The sequence below is a fragment of the Hyaena hyaena genome, unplaced genomic scaffold (assembly GCF_003009895.1).
Source record: "Hyaena hyaena isolate Hyena2069 unplaced genomic scaffold, ASM300989v1 scaffold_1664, whole genome shotgun sequence".
In the NCBI taxonomy this organism is placed as follows: Eukaryota; Metazoa; Chordata; class Mammalia; order Carnivora; family Hyaenidae; genus Hyaena; species Hyaena hyaena.
The window spans coordinates 8998-26683 of NW_024082300.1; the positions used below are offsets into that span (position 1 = coordinate 8998).

General features: G+C 38.5%; 1 pseudogene; it reads right to left on the minus strand.

Moving 5' to 3' along the window:
- Positions 1-15122: 15122 nt before the first annotated feature.
- Positions 15123-17327, minus strand: LOC120226376 (annotated as a pseudogene).
- Between the last annotated feature and the right edge of the window lie 359 nt (positions 17328-17686).

Genomic DNA, 17686 nt, shown 5'->3' on the forward strand with positions numbered 1-17686 from the left:
TAATTCCAAGCCTCCTGGCTAGCTCTGGGGGTGGAGCTAGAAGCTGCTGCTCCCTTCTCCTCCGGTCGGGCTGGGGAGCCTGGGCGGGGCGGGAGCCTTGCCTGCTGGGCAGGCTGAACCCGCTGGAGTGAGGAAAACCAGGTCCTTCTGTGTCTCGTCACCCAAAACATGAACTTGAGGGCAAATCTCCCAGTTTTTAGCTCTTTGCCTTCCCTCTAGAGTTCCAGCCAGCCAGGAGCGCGGACACCCGATGCCTGCGTGCGGCTCCTCCAGGGGTCCAAGCCCGCCAGGAGGGCAATGGCGGCAGGCGCACAGCTTCTCTAGAAGTCCAGCCAGCCAGGAGTAAGCACAAAGAAGCAGTCAACGAGCGCAGACCCTCCGGGGAGAGTTGGAGCATGGGGACCTGGCGCGCAGGTATTTTGTGCGCAAGGTCTTTCTATGCCCCGAGCGGAGGTTTTTCTGTTTCGAACTCTCTCTTTTTCCCCTCTCACTCCCCGCAGAGGGGGATCGCCCCCGTCCCTGGAGTCTCTGATCCCGGCCCGATTTTATCTTCCCCAGTTCACACTCACGTTAGAAGTCTTTCTCAGTGGATTCTGCGTCCTTTTTCTCCCAATCTCTTGGGTTTCATGAGGTTTTCTATGGCTTCAGATCTTTTCCGTGTGAGGCATGGGCGCGAGTGCAGGTACAGAGCTCCCTACTTCTCTGCCATCTTGCCCCTCCACTCCCCGCAATCTACACATTCAATGCAATCCCAATCAAAACTGCACCAGCATTCTTTTCAAAACTAGAACTAGAAGACCATGAGGGAGAAGAAGGGGAAAAATAGTGGGGGAGAGCTGAACTTTGTTAAGTCTGCTTATGAATCCACCCAAAAGATTTTTCATTTGCATTTTTAAAATTACATTTGATTTTTGACATTTCCTTTTGATTTCTTTTCCTAGAGGTTCTATCTCTGTGCTAAAATTACCCAGCTTTCCTGTATTTGTCTAATTTTTCATTAGAGCCCTTAGTATGTTGATCATAGTTACTTTAAATTCTCTGATAAGTCAACATCTGTGTCATGTATGAGCCTAGTTGCAGTGACAACTTTATGTCTTCAATTGTGTTGTATATTGCCTTTCAACATGTTGTATAACTTTTGGTTGAAAAGAAAACATGATGTATGAGGTCATAGGAGCTTAGTATGAGGCTGTATGTTATTCTGTCTAAGAGATGGGTCAGATTGAATGTTGGCTGTAGCTATAGGTATCAGATGCTAAGGAATCCTCTAGTGTCTTTGTTGATGTGGCTGTCCTTGGCTTAGGGGCTTCCTCTTGTTCTACTCCTCAGAGAGGGTCATGCTTTGTGGTCTTTTCTTTTGTTATGCAAATATTATTGTGAACTGTTATTGTACTCGGAGCTCATTGGTGTAGCGGCAAAATGTGGGGTGGGGGATCATTCTATAATCTTCAGATTGTGTCTTTTACCAGGACAATTTCTCAAGGGTGTGGTCTTCAGAAATGTTTTCGTTCTTCATCTCCAATTTATAGCCTTGAATCTTTGTCCCCTGTTGATTGTATTTCTTATTATTTTTTCCTTAACTGAGTCAGAAATGTTAAAGGGGTCTGAAGTGGGACAGACTTTTCCCTCCCCTCTTCACTAGAATAAGGTTTTAGTATTACCTTCTAGTGAAGACCCTCACCTGGAGAGTGTGCTTTTGCTGGGGAGAAGGCGGGGAAGGTATGTACTGATACAATAGCCATTCAACGCTGGCTCCCGCCAGGGCCATGAGGGGATTTTTCTTGGATTCTCATTGCCAGAAACAAGTGGAGTTCCTGGAGAGAAAGTCTCTGGCAATGTCCCCCTACCCATGCCTGTAGAAGGAGCCCTTATTTTTCTAATATTACACTAATCTGTGTTCAGCCTCCAGCAATTAGTCAAATTTAGTAGTTAGGTAAGTATTTTTGTCATTTTATGGTTCCAGTAACTTTTCATCCAGGTGAGCAAATCTTGGGTGCTCTATCTCTCTGGGTGCAGCTGGGACCTTGCAGATTTCAGGTCATTTGCTCCCTGACCTCAGATCTCTAATAGGCCCAGGGAAAGCTGATTTTCAGGTTGGCCAGATTTTTTTTCTATTTTAAGACTGAAGTAATGAATTCTAAGTTCTTTACTTGTTGGAGCTATTAAGAAATCTAATCACTGTCATTTTAACCAAAGGTATTTCATTATGGTGGCTGAGGAGGATCTTTTCTAGACAGGTTATCTGGAATGAAGCTAAACTATTTTTTTTCTTCTTTTCTCCTCAAATATAGGGAAAGTCCAACCAGGACCATTATAGCTGACTTAACAGAAGAATCACTAATAGTACAAAAAAGCTGCAACTCTAAATTAATGCAACATTAATTAGGAAGGAAGCAGAACAACAATAGGAGCTTGCCCTCACTAACTGATTATTGTCTCAAGGTTTCCAAGGTGGTGATGGAAAGTGTAAGTTCCAAGCTCTGAAATCAGTCAGGTTTGGATTATTAACAGTAGCTATTCCTTTTAGTCTCTCAGCTTCTCCCATAGTCATAATGTCCTCATATAAAACAGGGTAACAACATGTACCATACAGGTTACTGCAAGGATTTATGTAATACCCCTGGAACAGTGCCTGCTTTCTGGTTAGGACTTGGTGAACTGGAATCCTCAACATCTATCCGTGCCTTACCTCTGCTTCATCAGCCTCACCAGCACCAGTGTCTTACCTCCACAGAATAAGAACACAGTACTTGACTCTCAGTTGCCCAGTGACTTCTGTTCCATGTACCTGTGCCATCTGAGTCTGTGGCACAAAACTGGCATGTTGTTGGGTAGCTCCAGGTTCAGGCAGATGGTTTACTTCCTAATTAGCAAAGGCAAAGCTCTTACTAAATTACTGGCAGAATGTCTCATTACCTTTTATTCATTACTAGCTTCTAATTATTCTAAATTGTTTCTTAATTAGATTCTGTCCACAGGAAAATAGATGTGAAATGAGCAGGACACAGGACAGACCTGCAGGGTGAAGCAGAAAGTGCACGGTTCCTCAGAGATGGTCTTTGCCTGGAAGTTCTATTTCTTTGCCAGATTCCCCAGATTTGCCAGATTTGCTAGGCTCACTTTTCCAGCCCTTGAGAAGAGCTTCTTTCCAGGGCCCTCAGTAAGGATAGACTATAGGCTATCAGGAACAAAAGTTCACAACAAACTTTCAGTCTTCAGAAGAGGCCTCCCTTGGGGAAGGGTGAATAAAAGCAGGCATAATCTACACTGGAAGTTTTGCATCCTTGGCTATTCTCGGTCCCTGTGGTTTTGCTCCAAGACCCTCTGCAGCCCAGAGTGATAATTTTTTCCCCTTTCCTACCAGGATATGACACACAAGACAAGGCATTGCCTTTGGTCTCTTATCCTTCCCTTTATGTTACTGATTTTATTCTTGTCATGGGACTAAAGGTACTTCGTATAAAGTCTCATCTCCAACTATAAATGAAAGTTATTTCTCTTACAGAAAGGCAAGCTATCACTTTGATAGCATGCAGCAAAGACCTCAAAATTAATAGTCATTATATGTAATCTTAAGAAATCAATCTAAAAAAAATCACAAATGAAGACAAAACTTCAGCTCAAGAATGGAGTTAAGGATTGACTTGTGTCCCTTCAAAGTTCATATGTTGAAGTCCTAACCCCCGGTTACCCAATGTATGTGACCTTAATTGGAGGTAAGGTCTTTATAGAGGGAAGTAAGTTAAAGTGAGGCCATTAGAATGGGTCCTAATCCAAAATGACTAAGGTCATTGTAAAAAGGAAAAATTTGGACAAAAATATGTATAGAGAGAAGACAATGTGAAGACATAGGGAGAAGATGGTCATCTAGACATCAAGGAGAGAAGTCTGGGACAGAGTCTTCCTCACAGACTCAGAAGGAACCAATCCCGCTCACCCCTTGATCTCAGGTATCTAATCTCCAGAACTGTGACGATGCATTTCTGTTAAGTCACCCAGTTTATGGCACTTTTTAAAGCATTTCTATCAAACTAACACAAATGGACAAAGATATATTGATAACATGGGAAAAAATAATCTAAGTGAAAAAATAGGCTTAAAGTTTATAGGCAGGATGGTCACATATCTTTTAACCAGAATATTCAAAAAACTCACATAGAAAGGTCATTGAGGAAAATGTTCAATCATACAAGTAACCAAAGAATAAAACTTAAAACAACAAAGAAATATATCTTTTCCCAACCAAATTGGATTTCTAAAATCAAAGTACTTAATTCTGAGGAAGTTCAAGAAGATGAGTTTTCTCATATGCTGCTAATGGGCATGTGTATTGGTATAACTTTCCCTGGAAACCAAGTTGACTAAAAATTGAAGAACTTTAACATGTTTTTGTACTTTTATGGGCTAATATTTCAATTTCTAGGAATGTATACTCAGAAAATAATCATGGTTTTGAAGAAAGTTTAAGATACAAGGATTTTTACTAAAGCATTACTCATAATAGGAAAACAAATAGAAGCAACAAAAATGTCCATAGTAAGAAACCATATATAAGTTCTGATATACTTGTGAAATTATGTATTATGAAACAAAAATATTATAAGAATATGTTTCGTATTGTGAGAATGCATTGTCCTTTTTAATAAAATTAAAACCACTTAATGTATTTTTGAAGAAGTGACTAAGATTATATACAAATTGTGTTTAGTTATAGGTGTGTGTATTGTTTAAAAATTATTTTATTTTTCCATACATAATTTAAAAATAAAATACATAATTACACATATACTGTTAATAATTTAATACTCTTTCTGAAAAAGAATTGAAAAGCACCATCAAGAAGATGTAATAACATATAGGGAATGGGTGTGGACATGAGACTTTCCAGTATTCATATAATTAATTATGTAATTGACTGCATTTTATTGACCTTTCTGGATCCCAAGCAGAGATAAATAGTTAAGCAGTAAAGCCACAGAGGATTCCCTGGGGGAAAAAGATTCACAGGCAGGAGAGGCAGAAATAGGTGATGGAGTGTAAATCAGAGAAGGGCAATGTCCTAGTTTCCTATGCTAGTGAGGCAGTAGATGGGCTGTGTCAATCTAGGACCTACAGACAACAGGACATAGTGATCAGGACACATCTGCTAGCAGAGAAGTAGATAACTTCTCTGCATTTGCAAACACTTTGCCAGCTCACTTTCAAGAAAGAAAAACTATTCTCCAGAGAAGCAGATCTAAAACCTTTGGTTCCATGTTCCCTTAGCGTTTTCAAAATTATTGAGCACATCTGAAGCCTTGTCTCTGCTTATTTTCTGTATTAAAAATTAAATCTGATGTATATTAATACACTATTTAAAAATAATAAAGAATTTGATAGTAAAATAAATTCTAAGTTTTAAAAAGTTAACTAAAGTGTTCCTCAAAAGAAAAAAATAGTAGTGAGAAAATTGGCATTGCTGAACCATTTTGCAAACATTTCTAACATCTGGCTTCCTAGAAGATAGCTGAATTTTTCTTGTTCTGCATACAATTTACGGTGATATCACATGTCATTTAGCCTCTAGAAGACCCTATGGTACAGTTGTGAGAGAATGGCAGCGAAAAAATATTTTAAAAACATCTCTTTGATATGATCATAAAAATGATTTTGAATTCATGGACCCATTGAAAGGATTTGGGGGACCCTTAAGGTTTCCTGGACTAAACTTTGATAATCAATAGATATTGCCAGAGATAGGATAATAGATAGATCTGACATTTCCCTAAGACCAGATCTACAATCCACAAGGCTGTTTAGCCATCCTTAAGAAAGCCTTCCTTTCTTTGTTCCCAGCACTTGGAATCAGTGAATCAGTGATAGCTAGGGGGTTGGGGGAGGGGAGAAGGGGAAGCATGCCCCTGGTGAACAAGACATGAAAAATAGGAAACAAATAAAATCCTATATATGGCAAAATATCCATAGGAATATACAATCCAACATGTAAACAGTGAGCCACAGAAGTGACAGAAATTATTATAGACAGAAATATAGAGCCAGTGGCAGTGATAACTGATAAATATGAGGGGTAGAAGAGATAACCCTCAGAGTAACTGTCATCTCCTGTAGAGAATCTGGGGGTCACCACGGTTGCTCTATAGAGCACTAGGGTGTTTTGTGTGGGTATGGGGAGTCGGAATTGTGGCTCAGGTATCTGGTATCAACCCTGCGGTTAGGGAAGTCCCCCCACACAGCAGATGGTTTCTGGCTGCCCTCCTGTTCTTCTTTAGAAACGTCCAAAGGCAGCCTGCGGCAGAGGGAAATGACAAGTGAACACCGCTGCTTTAATGCAAAGACCAGCACACATTCAAGAATCATCCAGCATTTGCAGAAAACCACATTATGAAGCCAAATGTCCATGGACAACCAGAAGTAATCATTTGTTTGACAGATATCTATAGATCACCAATAATGCCAATACAGATGTAGTGTGATTTTTTAAAAACAGTTTATTGTCAAGCTGGTCTCCATATAACACCCAGGGCTCATCCCAACAATTGCCCTCCTCCATGCCCATCACGCTCCTTCCCTTTTCCCTCGCCCCTATCAGCCCTCAGTTTGTTCTCAGCATTCAAGAGTCTCTCATGGTTTGCCTCCCTCCTTCTCCCCAACTGTTTTCTCCCTTCTTCTCCCTCATGGTCCTCCTTTAAGTTCCTCCTAATCCACCTATATGTGCAAACATATGATATCTGTACTTCTCTGTCTGACTTATTTCACTCAGCATAACACCCTCAAGTTCCATCCATGTTGCTACACATGGACAGATGTCATTCTTTCTCATTGCCATATAGTATTCCATCATATAGATAAACCACATCTTCTTGATCCATTTGTCCGTTGATGGACACTTAGGTTCTTTGCATGTTTTGGCTATTGTTGAGAGTGCTGCTATGAACATTAGGGTACATGTGCCCCTATGCATCAGCACTCCTGTATCCCCTGGGTAAATTCCTAGCAGTGCTATTGCTGGGTCATAAGGGAGTTCTATTGTTACTTTTTTGAGGAACCTCCACACTGTTTTCCAGAGGGGCTGCACCAGCTTACATTCCCACCAATAGTGTAGGAGGGTGCCCGTTTCTCCACATCCTCGCCAGCATCTAGAGTCCTCTGATTTGTTCATGTTAGCCACTCTGACCTGCATGAGGTGATGTCTCAGTGTGGTTTTGATTTGTATTTCCCTGATGATGAGGGACACTGGGCATCGTTTCATGTGTCTGTTGGCCATCTGGATGTCCTCTCTGGAGAAGTGTCTGTTCATGTCTTCTACCCATTTCTGCACTGGATTATTTGTTTTTCAGGTGTGGAGTTTGGTGAGTTCCTTATAGCTTTTGGATAATAGCCCTTTATCTGATAAGTAGTGTGATTTTTTAACCATTCTCGTGTAAGAAACAGATTTTGTTTTTGTTGATTTCTGTGATCCTCACTAAAAGTAACATCTTTGTAAAAGTAAAAATAGTTATTTACAATTTATATATTTACATAACATCAGGCACTGTCAAATTTTTATATATATATTTTCTTTTTGTAAGTCCCATGGCTTTCTTTGGTGTTGATTTTATTATCATTTATGCATATTTGTGTAAGTATATCTGTAAGGCTCCTTGGTGTAGGTAGAAACCCTGAGTGTAAAAGACATGCAAATTTTAAGTTTTGATTGATTTGTCAAACTATCTTCAAGATATTTGTATAAATTTACTTTTGTACAGAGTATATCACTTTTCATCTAAACAGATTTACACTTCTGCTAAAAATAGGTATTGGCTCCAATTTTTCTGCTAGTACTACATTGATATCAGTATTCTTTTTAGTTTTTGTCTTTTGTGTCAAGAAAATAATTCCCACTGTAGTTTAAATTTTATTTAAATATTTACATTACTTAAATTTTATTTGATTATTTATAAATTTATATTTTAAATGTTTATTGAACATTTCTGTTTTTAATATGTAAATTGCTTCTTCATAGCCACTAGCAAATCTATTGATATTTCTTTTTTCATTGATATATAGGTACTCCCTACATATTATGAATATTAACTCTTTGTTCATCACATACATTTTCACTATTTTTCCCACATTGTCACTAAAGGATTTATATGACGCCTTTGACAGTACCCAAATTTTTAATATTTATGAAATCAAATCTCATACCCTTTTTCCTTAATGGCTTCTGACTAGGGACTATTTCATGTTTTAGACTTTTGAGATTGTAGTTAATTTTAATTTTATTTTTAAATTTATCTTTTCCTTTTCTAAAAAAATAAGTCAGTATTATTTTATAATTGGAAAAATCCAGAATTTAAAACATTCATATGCCCAAATGTGATGAACCAAACTCACAGGTCTCCTACATTCATGTGTCAGCAACCCATTGGACTAATGACTTTATGAGTTCGTGGAGGCTTTGGAATCATGACTTTTTCTGTCAAAGTGAATGTAGCTTTATTATGTACTCGTTGCCCTTACTGAAACTATGGTGCACTTCCCCAGCCTTCACCTGGCCTTAGTGATACTTCCTGTATTTTCTATTATGGGAGAGACAGCTTTTCGGTTAGAGAAGCTTATTTCTCCTCATAATTCAGGAGATATCATTGTGCAGCCTGTCCACAAATTGTATCACTGAGGAGAAAATTCAAAGCAACATAAGCCTTTCCACCAAATGAGACTCCATTGTCAGAAGGCCTGCAGCATCAAATAGGCATTCGAAAAGACAGTGAAATTGGGGATAAATGGAAGTAATTTGCTTCCAAGAGATTTCCATCAATTGTACTTGAGTTAGAGGAAACTTTGCTCAAGCTATTTGTCTTAGCCCAAGGCTTGGAAATTTTATCATCTTGTTTACCTAGTGAGTGAGGCTGTCGTGGAACTGGAATAAAATATAGAACCCAGAAATCACTCAAAGTATAAGCTGAATTATGAATTTGAACTAGCAAGGGGTACTGGAAATACAGGGCCAGGGAAATATATTGAGGTAAGGAGCATATTGAGAGAGAGAAAGATTGAACGGTGTTCTCCACCAGTCATTTACAATTAGTACTCACTAATTTACTTGTTTTTTCATCATTTAACTTTATTTTATAATAATTTTAGATTGACGGAAGGATTGTAAATGTAATACAGACAGTTCCAGTATACTCTTTCTTCCCTTATATCAGCATCTTATCTAACTGTGGAACATTTATCAAAACTAATAAACTTACATCAGTATAGTACTATTAGCTGAACTACAGATTTATTCAGATTTCATCAATTTTTGCACTAATATATATTATTCTGTTACATGATCCAATCCAGGGCACCATGTTGTATTTAATCATTATGTCTCTTTAGTTTTTTCCAATCTGTGATTTCCCCCCCTTTTTTTCCTGTTTTTTTTTTTTTCCCACGACCTTGCCATTTTTTGAAGGGTACTTGTCAGATATATTTGAATAGTCCACCTCAATTTGGATTTGTCTGATACTTTCTGATATCAGACTGTTTATATTTCTCATCTCAGTACATCAGGGAGTACATGATGTCAACACAATTTGTCACTGGTGATATTAATGTTAATGGCTGAGTTTGGGTATTTTTTCCCCCAGGTATTTTCCTTTCTATTCTCCACCTCAGTAATTTTCTTTATTTTTTTTTCTTTTTTTAAATTTTTTAAAATGTTTTTATTTATTTCTAGGACAGAGAGAGAGACAGCGTGAGCAGGGGAGGGTCAGAGAGAGAGGGAGTCACAGACTGAAACAGGCTCCAGGCTCTGAGCTGGCAGTCAGCACAGAGCCCGACGCGGGGCTCGAACCCACGAACCACGAGATCATGACCTAAGCGAAAGTTGGACGCTTAACCGACTAAGCCACCCAGGCGCCCCTCCACCTCAGTAATTTTCAAACAGGGGTGGTTTTGTGCCCCCAGGAAATACTCAGTAGTGTCTGGAGACATACTTAGTTGCCACAGATGGGAGAGGGCTGTACTATTGGCATCTAGTGGGTAGAAGTGAGAGATATTTCTGAACATTTTACATTGCACAGAGTAGCCCCTGCAACAAAGTGAGGGCTGTGAGGCCCTGTTCTGTCCATTAGTAGCAACAAACTACTTTTGTGCACACTCAACAGGAGGTGAAGTGAGCTTTACCTTTTAGGAGTCATATTGAAGAATTTCTAAATATATCTGAAAGCCAGCACAGTCATTTAATATTTTGCAGGAGATACTTTAAGATTATACAAACTCCTGTTTCTTTCAATGTACCACTCACTAATTTTAGTATTCATCAATTGCCTGGAGCAATTATTACTGTGTTGTTCTAATGGTGATTTTCTATTTCCCTCATTGCTTTTGCATTTATTATTTCTGCCTTGCTTTTTAAATTAGCTTTTCATGTAATAATAAATTGAGTATAAGGAAGTGGACTTATTTCCTGTGTCACTAGTGGAATTGGCCCGAAAATATGTGTTCCTGCTTTATTCACCTACATCCTCGTTTATTTATCCATTCTTCAATATTCAACAAATATTTGAGTGTTTACTATATCCTATGCATTGTTGCTCTAGGCCTTGGACATAGAGTAGAAAATGAAATAAGCATAATCCTTGTCGTGTGGAACCTACCCTTGAATGAAGGGAGGCACTGGCCAAGTGCAGAGGTGAGGAAAATGCTTCTATGGAGGCTAATAATAATAATAATAATAATAATAATAATAATATAAGTCTTTGTGTATCAGCTTCCAGAGATACAGATTAGGCAGAGAGGGGTGAAGAATGGTTCTGGGGGTAAGGACATGCAAATAGGGAAACCAGAACAATCATGACAAAGTGGCACTAGCTTCAGTGCCACTGACTTAGCTAAGGGAACTCCACAATCCCACATTTGAAATCCCATTTATGGGATTCAAATACCTCTGTGCATGGTATAAGAGGACTCTTTAAAATATATATATATAGCCATACTCTTGTTTTCTCAAACAGGAAACACAGAGGATTGGGAATTCAAGCATCATAATATTAAGGTCAATTATTTCACTGTTCTGTAAATACTGCAGATGGTTTTATTTTGGGTGAAAGCCCCAAAACTTTACTTTCCTGAAAAATCAACTGATGTGACCTGGTTCTCTGGGATATCTCTTGTGTATCAATGTGTCTCCTGGGAACTTCAGGGGAAAAAAATTATATCTATGTCTTTCTTTTTAATTTCCTCTTCCTCCCTCCCTCTCTATTACCCTCATCGTCATCCTCCTTCCTATCTTTGCTTATCTCTCTCTCCAGAGAACGACCAGTTCCCAGATGAAGACAGAATGTTCCCTTTACCCACAAGGTTCTCCCATGCATCTCCCCTGTTAATTTTCACTGTCACACCACTTCCACAGTATGGGTCCTCACTTCACAGGTTCCATCAACCTGTGATTGTTGATATAAAAGTTTATATAGTTCAGGGGCACTTGGGTTGCTCAGTTAGGTGAGCATCTGACTTCAGCTCAGGTCATGATCTCATGGTTTGTGAGTTTGAGCCCCACGTTTGGCTTGCTGCTGTCAGCAAAGAGCCTGGTTTGGATCCTCTGTCCCTCTCTTGCTCTCTGCCCCTACCTTGCTCATGCACTCTCTCTCAAAAAATAAATAAAACGCTAAAAAATGTTTATAGTTTATACATTATATAAGAAGAATCAGGGTGTATGATTCTTATGTCTAACTTGTTTTGATCTATACAATAGTCCCCCCCCCCCCCCCGCCCAGCCACGGTGAATGTATGCATTTACTTCTGTTGGGTATTTTTTGGCTTGGATTGTGTTTCCCCCAATTATATCATTGGAGTCCTAACCCCCACTATCTCAGAATGTGACCTTATTTGGAAATAGCATAGCGGCATTTATAGTTTGTTAGATAAGATCATAACTGAAGCAGAGTGGTGTCTAAACTCTTATGTCTGGTGTCCTTATAAAAGGGGGACTGGGCATAGGTATTCACAAAGGGAGAATGCCATTAGAAGACTGGAGAATTGCCACAAGCCAAGGACTACCAAAAGCCAGAATAGAGGTTTGAAGAGCTCTTTCTGTTGTGCCCTTAGAGGGAGCATGGCCCTGTGGATATCTTGATCTGAGACTCTGGCATCCAGAACTCTGAAAAAATACATTTCTGCTTATGCCCCCATTTTGTCATACTTTGTTGTGCCAGTCCTATAAAACTAATATAGGTATTCAACTAGAAGTAGACTGTGAGGACATAGGGTAAGAATTGGTCAAACTTGATTTGAAAGCACCAGTTTCCCAGAGTTGTTGCACATTTTACAATCTGAAAAGCAGTGTATGAGAGGTTAATTTGCCCCATTCCCAACATTTGGATTATACGTAGTCTCAAGTTTGGCATTCCAGTGCATATGTAGTGATATACCACAGCACAGTTTTTTGTGTTGTGTTGTTTTCTTTTTGCATTTCTCAGATAACTAACTAATGCATATGAACATCTAATCAAATGTTTATTAGCTTTACAGATATTTTCTTCTGAAAAGTGTCTGTTCAAGTTCTTCTTTAATTTTTGTATTCAGTTGTACATTTTCATTGATTTTTGCACATTTTGACATATTCTGAATAAAAATTTTGTTAGGTGTATTTATTGCATACTTTGTTTTCTCAGCCTATGCCTGTCTTTTTGCTTTTTAAATGGTGTACTTGGTAAGTAAAATTTTTAAATTTGATGAAGTAAATTTTATTTTCTCTTCTTTGGTGAATGCATTCCACACTTTTTCTAAGAAATTTTAGCTTATCCCCAAGACCATAAAGACATTTTCTTGTGTCTTCTTTCAGAACTTTATGGTTTTAACTCCTCTCACATGTAGCTTAATGGCTAAAATTAACAACTCAGGAAACACCAGATGTTGGTGAAGATGCAGAAAAGGGATAACCCTTTTGCACTGTTGGTGAGAATGCAAACTGGTGCAGCTGCTCTGGAAAATAGTGTGGAGGTTCCTTAAAAAATTAAAAATAGAACTACCCAACAACCCAGCAGTTCCACTAGTAGGTACTTATCTAAAAGATACAAAACATGCACCCTGATGTTTATAGCAGTGCTATCAACAATACCAAATTATAGAAAGAGCCCAAACATCATCTACTGGTGAATGGATAAAGAAGATATGGTGTATATATGCAATTAAATATTACCAAGCAATCAAAAAGAATAAATATCGCCATTTGCAACAGTGTGTATGGAACTAGAATGTATTAAGTGATAAGTCAGTCAAAGAAAGACAAATATATAATTTTACTCTTATATGGAATTTAAGAAACACAACAGATGAACATAGGGGAAGTGGAAGAGAAGGAAAAATAAGATAAAAGCAGAGAGAGAGGCAAACCATAAGCGACTCTTAAATATGGAGAACGAACTGTGGGTTGCTAGAGGATAGTCTGGTGGGGAAATGGGGTAAATGGGTGATGGGCATTAAGGATGATGAGCATTTGTCGGGTGTTATGTGTAAGTGATGTTTCACTGGGTTCTACTGCTGAAAACACTACTACAGTGTATGTTAACTAAGTTGAACTTAAATAAATAAATTAATTAAAAAATTAACTCCTGAGGATCGTTGAAGTATCAAAGTTAATGTTTTTTGACACGGATATCCAGAGACATCAACAGCCATCCATTTGGCCAGATTGGGTGACCTTGGGCTTGGTGGGAATACAGAAAGGCTTAGAGAGAGAGAGAGTGGAAGTGAATTGGGGATGCTAGATCTCAGGATAAATCAGATGATCCACTTAAATGTAACCAAATGGTGGATGTGGAAATCAAGTTTAGTTTTTAAATCAGGGGCAGAGCATCGGTGCCACATTAGGAACCACTTGTAGCATGTGGCTGAGCATACCTACGTGTCCTCACTCTTGCTCACTCATATTGCACCCAAATCAGGGTGCACATGCTGCTGCAGCGCACATACTCTTACCCTTCCATCCTTCCAGGGTGGATTTGAGATCGTGGAATAGTTAAATTCCCTTTTTCAAGTGTCTTCTTACATCTTCTTGCTTCGCTATCATTTAAATGAAACCTTGAGAGGGAGAAGATAGAAATGTTCTCAGTCCACTATTTGGGACTAAAAGTCTGATTGGGACTTTCTAAATGTGTAGATTAAGTGGAGAAGAACCAGTATTTTAATAATACAGAGTTTCTCAGTCAAAATCATAGGATGGGTTTCTGTTCAGATGTTCTAATCCATTACTTTAAAAAAATTATCTTGATATACTTATGAGGTATATTTTTCACACGGCTTGTCTTTCTTTTTGTTAGTGTAAATGGGGGATAATTTTCTCCTAGAGAATTTTATTATTGGTCCCTGCTGCTACATAGGATTTTTTTTAAATAGTTTGTGTTAATTTTGATTTAACCTCTTAAAGTTAATTCATGTTAGTTCATTAATTGTTCAACTGAATACCTTATATGTTTAAAATAAATTACCCTACTGTCTATAAAATAATAAAGATCTATAAAAATAATAAATAAGTAAATAGGTAAATAAATAAATAACAGTTTTGATTTTTTCCTTTCTAATATTCAATTTTGTTTGTTTAGTTGGTTTTATTTAATATATTAGCAAGAGCTTCCTGTACAATAGTAACTTGTAGCAATAAATGAATGAGTGGATGAACAAATTTTTATTTTAAAACTGTATCATGGAAATGCCCTGGGGTTTTTTTGCTACTAATTATGATGTTTCTTTAGATTTCTTGAAGAAAATGTCTATCAGATTAAGGATATTTCCTTCTATTCCTGGTTTACCTGTAGTTTTGGGTTTGCTGCTCTTTTCAGGAATGTAAGTTAAATTTTGGTAGTTAGCTTTTTACCTTCTATCATATGCTTGTGTTTTTCTTTTTTTTCTTTTTTTTTTCAATTTTAAGTACAGTTTTACTTAAGGCATCATATTTGCCACTTATAATACAGTGATTATAAAATGCAATGTTTATTTCTCTCCCCTGTGCAGATATTCCATAGTCAAGTATCAAGAATGTCCAGTTTATTTACAATAGCAGCTCGACTTTAAAACTGCCATGGAATTTGCTACAAATTTGGGTCCTTCAAATACTTTGTGTGGAACACTGCTAGGTCTATTCTCAGGTTGGCTTATTCAGCCTCTTCAATGGTGGACCCGGAGGAGGAGGCACCACCAGATGGAGAAGCTCCAGCACCAGAGAGACCTCCAGGCATTCCTCCTGGCATGCCTCCTATACTCTGGTAGCAGTTTGGTAATGATGGGATTGCAGACTTTCTTCAGCTTTTTCTGAATGTTCCTTTCTGGATGTTTGAATTCTTCCTTCTCTGCAGTCATGTTCTTATAAAGCCAGTTCATGATTTTATTACACTTGTCGAGAATCTTTTGTTTGTCCTCATCATTGGTTTTGCCTTGAAATTTTTCATTTTCAACAGTTGCTTTCATGTTGAATGCGTAAGATTCAATTGAACTCTTGGAAGACACGTTGTCTTCCAAGCTGCTTCTCATTTTCAGCTTTGTACTTCTCAGCTTCCTGACCATACGCTCAATGTCTTCCTTGCTCAAATGGCTCTTGTCATTACTGGTGATAAACTTGTTCTCTTTTCCCATACTCATATCCACAGCAGAGACACTGAAGATACCATTATCATAAATATCAAAAGTGACTTCAATCTGAGGTACAGCACAGGAGGCAGGAGGTATGCTTGTGGGTTCAAACTTGCCAAGTAGGCTGTTATCCTCAGTCATGGCATGCTCACCTTCATACAGATGAATGAGCACCTGAACTGAACAACTGCTGAATGAGTACATTTGGTTATCAGAGTAGGTAGTGAAGGTTTGCATCTGTTTGGTAGTATTGCACTTGATGAAGATAGTCATGACTCCTCCAGAAGTATCAAAGCTAAGAGAAAAAGGAGTGACATACAACAGTAGCAAATCTTTAACATTTTCAAATCTGTCTCCAGAAAGGATGGTTTCCTGGACAGCTACACCATAAGCAACAGCTTCATCAGGGTTGATGCTCTTATTCATTTCCTTCTCACTGAAGATGTTTTATATAAGTTGTTGAACATTGGTGATATGGGTAGAACCACCCAACAGGACAATAAATCATGGATCTGAGACTTGTTTAGCTTGGCATCATCAAGGGCCTTCTCTACAGGATCCAGGGTGCCAAAGAACGGGTCAGCATTTAATTCTTCAAATTGGGCATGAGTAATAGAGGTATTGAAGTCAATTCCTCCACACAGAGAATCAATCTCAATACTGGGCTGGGTGTTGGAGAAAAGTACACTTAGCATGTTCACAAGCAGTATGGAGGTGACAGACTGTTCTCTTGTACTTGCTGATGTCCTTGTTACATTTGTGATTGAACATGGCAATAACATGGTTGACCATTCAGTTGTCGAAGTCTTCTCCACCTAAGCTGGTGTATCCAGCTATAAATTGGATCCCAACAATCCCACCTTCAATAGTGAAGATGGACACATCAAAAGTGCCACCTCTTAAGTCAAAGATTAGCACATTTATTTCAGCTTCAACCTTTTTGTCTAAGACATAAGCAATAGTAACAGTAGTTGCCTCATTGATTATTTTTTTTTAAATGTTTTATTTATTTCTAGGAGAGAGAGAGAGACAGCGTGAGCAGGGGAGGGTCAGAGAGAGAGGGAGTCACAGACTGAAACAGGCTCCAGGCTCTGAGCTGGCAGTCAGCACAGAGCCCGACGCGGGGCTCGAACCCACGAACCGCGAGATCATGACCTAAGCGAAAGTCGGACGCTTAACCGACTAAGCCACCCAGGCGCCCCACCTCATTGATTATTCTAAGTTCGCTGAGACCAGCAACAGTTCCAGCATGCTCCAGCATCTCTGGTAGCCTGATGCTGAGTTATTAAAGTAAGCAGGTACTGTGACAGCTGCATTGGTAACAGTCTTCCCAAGGTAGGCCTCTGCAATTTCCTTTATCTTTGTCAAAACCATAGAGGATGCCTCCTCTGGATAGAAACATTTTGTTTCTCCTTTGTATTCTACTTGGACCTTGGGCCTGCCAGCGTCATTCACCACCATGAAGGGCCACTGTCTCATATCAGATTGGACAATAGCATCATCAAATCTACATCCATTCAGGCATTTGGTATCAAAAACTGTGTTGGTGGGGCTCATTGCAACTTGATTCTTTGTAGCACCACTGACAGGACCATTCAGTGTCAGTAAAGGAGATATAACAAGGTGGTTCAGATTCCCTGATCATTGGAAATTATTTCCACTTTCTTGTGCTGGAAGAAATTAACACAAGAGTAAGTGGTGTCAAGATCAATGCTAACTGTGGGTCCATTAGAAAGTTGTTTCCATGTGGGCCTTGTATGCTTGCAAAGTAAAAAGCAATCTGGAGAGGTAGCACCACAGTCTGTGAATGTTTTCTCTTTTTAATTTGCTAAATTGTACTACTGACTTTAACTACCTTTACAATATTTTCAAAATTTAATTAGTCTCTTCAATTTTTCTATTTCTTTTTGAGCTATTTTAAATAATCTCTCCACCCCCAGAGAGAACATCCATTTTCTGTAGTTGTCAAATACATATGTAAAGTCATATATAATATTTTGTGTTTTTCTATGTTTTATTGTCTCTATTCATAGTCTTTGCCTCTTTTCTCAATTCCAATTTTCAAATTTAGTCTTCTCAATTTTTATTG